Here is a 6024-nt window from a genome sequence, read left to right as displayed (position 1 = left end):
GAGTACCGTTATCTATAATATCTGATCGAGACAGTCGTTTTACGTCTCATTTCTGGAAAAGCTTCCAACAAGCTCTTGGTACGAAATTAAACCTTAGCACCGCCTATCATCCACAAACCGATGGGCAAAGCGAAAGGACTATTCAAACGTTGGAAGATATGCTCCGCGCTTGTGTGATAGACTTAGGTGGAAGTTGGGACGACCACTTACCCCTAATGGAATTCTCGTACAATAATAGTTATCACGCAAGTATTCAAATCACACCATTTGAGGCGTTATATGGACGTAAGTGTAGGACGCCCGTGTGTTGGTCTGAAACCGGAGATAATCAATTATCTGGACCTGAGATAGTCCAAGAAACCACCGACAAAGTTATTCAAATTCGAGAACGACTTAAGACGGCACGTGATCGCCAAAAGAGTTATACCGATGTCCGTCGTAAGCCGTTAGAATTTCAAGTTGGTGACAGAGTTTTATTAAAAGTCTCGCCTTGGAAAGGCGTAGTTCGCTTCGGTAAGAAAGAAATGTTAAGTCCTCGATTCGTTGGACCTTTCGTGGTACTTGAACGAATCGGCAATGTTGCATATCGTTTGCGACTGCCCGAGGAAATGCAAGGAATACATGATGTGTTCCATATTTCGAATCTGCGTAAATGTTTGACCGACGAATCTTTGGCTATGCCATTGAAAGACGTAGAAATAAACGAAAACTTAAAATTCCTAGAACGTCCAATTAAAATTGAAGATTCGAAAACAAAGAAATTGAAAAGAAGAACTTTGAAAATAGTGAAAGTGAAATGGGACTCGCGTAGAGGGCCCGAATATACATGGGAACTCGAATCGGAAATGAAAAGAAAATACCCACACTTGTTCGAGTAAAGCAACCTCGAGGACGAGATTTGTTTCAAGGTAAGGAGGATGTAACAACGTGAAAATTTTGAGTTCAAAGTATCAACTTTCCAAAGTCTAGGGACTAAAATTTGCCAAAATCCAAGCTGGAGGGTTAAAAATGAAAATTTGATTTTCCTGACCCATCGCGCTATGCGATGAGTCAGAAGAACACACCCATCGCGTACCGCGATGGGGTGTATGACAATGTGTGACACGTGTGCCACGTGGCACACGGTGGCACTATGTGCGTGTCACCACGTGGCAACACTGCCGCCACGTGTCACCACGTGGCAACACTGCCGCCACGTGGAGCGGCGCCTGCCACGTGTCAACACGTGGCAGGTCTACACCTCTGCGTCAGCAGGCCTATATCGCGGTACGCGATAGGCCTGCCCAGGGACCCATCGCGTACCGCGATGGGAACCAAATTGAGCTCTATAAATAGCGGCCAAGGGCAGATCATTTCCACATCCCAAAACCTGCTCTCATATCTCTCTACTCCCTCTCTAGAATACCTCGAAATTCGTGCCTCGTTTCCTCGATAAGCGTGCCTTGAATCTTTTGTTTGTGTACCAACGTTTCCTTAGAGTTTGTACTACCCTCCACCCACATATCAAGACAATGCTTGTTAAAATGGCGATAAGTCTCATTAAGCGTGTCAACGAATGTTGAGGTTTGGCGTTATCATTAACGACCAAGAAGATCAAGCAGCGTCTGAGTGCTACTCGAGTCATTAGAGTTTCTATACGCCACTAAGGTTAGGCGTAATAATGAATACAATATAATTCAATATTATATTCAAGGCTTAAGCCTTAAGTCGAGGTTATACTCGATACCTCAATAAAAGAAAAGAAAAGAAAACATAACAAAGAAACGTATGAAAGTTTGATTATTGAATATTGTGATACATATATATGTGTGTAAGTATATATGATTATATTCTTTGTTATGAAAATACTATTTAATGAATAAAGAGTATTTTTAAATAATAAAAGAAAAGACTACGTTTATTGGAGAAGAAGAAACGTCGGGTTTTAATATAAACTAAAGGTTTATAATTTACTTTTAAACTAAAGGTTTTCAAGTAAATAAGAATTGAAGTAAAGGTTCAATCGAGGATTGAGATATACAAAAAGACTAAAGGTCTTAAGCCGGATCGTGTATCCGACTAACAAATATTTATACTCGTACTATAGGTGTGAGATAAAGAAGGGAAAGACCCTTGGACGGTGAGTGAAGCCGATCCTAAAGAGATAAGGTGATTACGCCCCCAAACTTTTAAACTTGTTTTCAAATAAGTCAAACGTGTTATATGAAATTTTTTACAAGGGACTACGTGTTCCTAAAACCATTATGAATAAGGGTATAAACCTAGCCCTCAGGCTGTGGTATACATATGTCTGGATCCTTACATAGGTGGTACTATGCAATGTATGGGCATGATCGCACCACCCTTGGTCGATCGTTGTGTATATTTACGTGTACTTAACTAAGTCAAACGCTACGGTGTTTGCTGAGGTGACCTAGAGTAGAGGCTCGATTTATAATGTATTATTTGACTTTGTTATTCCTAAGCCACGTTGGGCCGAGGCAGGCGTAGTCTCGAGGGGTAATAAAGTAAAAGAAGTTATTTTTGCGTCAGCGTATTCACCAGCATTCGTTGCAGACGTATTTTCTTACATTTTGCAGGTGAACAAGTCTAGCACTTGGAGTAACGAAGTGCTTTGAATATCCGATGGCTCGGATATTTTGTTAAACTTAAATATATAAACGATGGTGTTTTTGTAATATATAACAAGTAATCTTTTGAAATAGTTCGGGAATATTTTATAATCCCGACTTTTGTATTGTAAATATTTACAACTTAAATCCACAAGTTTTACAAGTCTTCCGCTAAATGAATGCAACTCTGATTTATTCTCTTGGTTTCACTAAGATGTATCTTTGATGGAACTTGCATAAACCTGGACACAATTCCAACAGCATGTGATATATCGGGTGTAACATTTCGATTTTTCGCATTTTATTTTAATAAATTACACTTGCATTCGAATCCATATCCGTATTTGTAAACCCGACTAAGGGATTCTAACATTTCATTTGGTTAATAAATAATTATATCGCATTGATCGATAAGTGTGAAGTTCGTTAGTTGTCTTCTAATGGATCGTTAATAAACCGTAGGGGTTGGAATGGTCTTTTTTTTAGAGTTCATATATCTCTTTCAAGTTTTAAACTATTAATAAAAGTCTAGGGTCCTTTATGTAAATTCATTAATACATATATATATCAAAAACCCTAAACCTAACACATTTTAAACAAACAAACCCTTACCCCAAACACCTATCAGCCGCCACCATGCCGGCCGCCGTTTTCCGGCGAATCTCCGGCCACCATCTCCGGCAACACCAGCCAACACCAGCCACCACCCTCTTCCTCTCTTTCGATTCCGGCTACGGTCCGGCGACCCCGGAACCTCCGGCAACGCCAAACACCTCCGAGCACCACCTCCGATACACCACCACTGTACCCCCATTGCCTCTCCTTCCCCACCTTCGTAAATCCGGCGAGCTCTCTCCCTCTACACGTTTTTCCGGTGACCGGAAAACCGGCCACCGGTGTACCGCAGCCTCTCTATCTCCCTCGGCTCTCTCTCTCTCTCACCGTCTCTCTATCTCTCTCTCTCTCCCTCGCTGTCCCGTTCTTCCGGCGCACCTCCGGTGGCCGGAATCAGCTCCGGCGGCTCCTGTTCTTCGTCTTCGAACCCGCTGTGGTTCACTCCCGGCTCCTGTTCTTCATCTCCGATTTCAATTTCAGGTATTATAGGTAGTGGTGACTTTCAGTTTAACTGTTAATTAATCGAACTAATCGGATCTAGGTTTAATGTTATTTTTGGGAATGATTATGTTTATGTGTAACGTTTAAAAACTAATTTTTTTTTCCTAAATCCTAACAATATGATCGTCTAGAGCAGTTGGTTGGCGTGTGTGTGTTTAAGCTTGAGGTCACGGGTTCGATTTTCCCTCCGTGACCAACTTTGGTGTTTCGTTAACAAATTACTCAACCTAATATTACTATTTTATTAATATTATATTTGCTATCTAGATTTTAATTATTATCATTAACAAGATAGTTTTTATTATAATTATTAATGTCTTATTATTAACAAAACAATTATTATTATCGTTATTTCATAATTAATAGATTATTACTATTATGATTATTATTATCATTTTTATTATGATTATTAGGTAATATTACCAAATTCTAATATTGTTGATGTTATCCACTTGTTTATTGAACCGAAACACATGTCGGGCCTAGTTGCCATTTAACGTCGTCACCACTCGAGTTATATTTTTTATCACTAATACTACTATTATTAAAATGTTAAGTATTAGTTATTATTAATATGGACATATAATTATTATTATTAAAACTTATAAATATATTAATAACGCATTCAACAACAAAAGTAATAATTATTATATATATTATTACTACTACTATTATTAGTTTTAACAACTTCTCGATAAGTAGTATATTCATATATTATTTTTACCATTATCTTATATGTCTAGATATATATATATATATATATATATATATATATAACATGTTCTAAAGTTATTATTATTATTATTACTATCTTTATTATTAATAATATTGTTATAAGCCTTATTATCAATTCATTTTTTTTATAAAACTGAACTCTTAAATTAAATCCGTTTTGTTTCTATTTAATATTGGTTTAGCTATTTAAAAGCCCAATAAAATAATATTATTTTATTTTAAATTACCAATTTAGTACGAGTCTCTAATCAATAACAAATTAACCGGTAACCCGGTTAACAACCGAACCTTCTCGTTCAATGTTTCAAATGTTGTTTCAACTAATGTTCAAGTTCATTAATATTTTATTTATTCGTTTTCAATTAGCTTTCAAGTCGGATTCGTTCGTTTCGTTCACAAGCTTTTTATATGTCGATCATTTAATATTTCCCGATTCGTCAATCGAGGTGAGTACTTTCATACCCCTTTTTCCATCTTCCATTTTTGGGTGACATTTCATACTTATCAAACTAAATGCTTTATTTACTTGAATCTTTAAACCCACAAACGTGATTGTATAGTTTACTTAAATAAATGCTCGATTTGGTGTTATATGCTTACTTGATTATATGCTTATGTGTTTACCGCTTTTGGAAGGTTGATTCATAAATCCGTGAACTATTTGGTATTCTCTTATAGCACGGTGCCGTTAATGTATTCTTATTAACGACTTCACGAAATCCCGAATCCATTTGGTATTCTCTTATGGAGGGTGTCGTTAATATATTCTTATTAACGATAACTATTTTAGCATGAGGCGGGTAGCCTCATGGACACTATGATCCGAGTATACTTGGTTGTTACCATTTAGAAAGGGTCCGAACTATTTATCTTTTACATATCTAAATTGTTGCTATTATTTATTGTTTTGTATACAAGTTTTGTGGCTTTTCTTTTTATTACTATATACTTATATGCTCAAACTTATGAATTGCTCACCAACCTTTGTGTTGACAAACTTTATTTTATGAAATGTTACAGGTTTGACTTTTGTTGACTCGAGTGCTTGACGGAAAACGTTACCAAGACTATTAGGGTGTTAGTAAAACGAACAATACGAATGCTTTTTGTTTATATGAACGAGATGTGTTGTTATTGATTTGTTGAAATAAAATGAGTTGAATAAATATGGTCACTTTAAATAGTGTCTTGTGTATTTGTCCAATCACATTGCACCCCGGCATGTTCCGCCGCCTTTGGTCGGGGTGTGACATCGGGCAGAGTATGGGTAAGATAGATTAAACCGCCAACCAAGCTTCAGTGCATACTTTCATTTGTTTTATCAGCCAAGTCAACAACCATTAACTTCTCACTCGAGTTCACAGGAGTATCGTCAACTTTGCCACCACATATTTTAAATTTGGATAATAAGTTCTTGGCATACTTTTCTTGACAAAAAAATATTCCTTGCTTATATTGAGTAACCTCTAAGCCCAAGAAATATTTTAACAAACCCAAACCCGTCATTTCAAAAGCTTTCTTCACTCCCTCCTTGAACTCATTGATGAGCTTTGCATTTTGA

The sequence above is a fragment of the Bidens hawaiensis genome, unplaced genomic scaffold (assembly GCF_021521415.1).
Source record: "Bidens hawaiensis isolate Kalapana, Puna unplaced genomic scaffold, B.hawaiensis_p1.1 tig00009139_1, whole genome shotgun sequence".
Classification (NCBI taxonomy): Eukaryota; Viridiplantae; Streptophyta; class Magnoliopsida; order Asterales; family Asteraceae; genus Bidens; species Bidens hawaiensis.
This window is presented reverse-complemented; position numbering follows the sequence as displayed.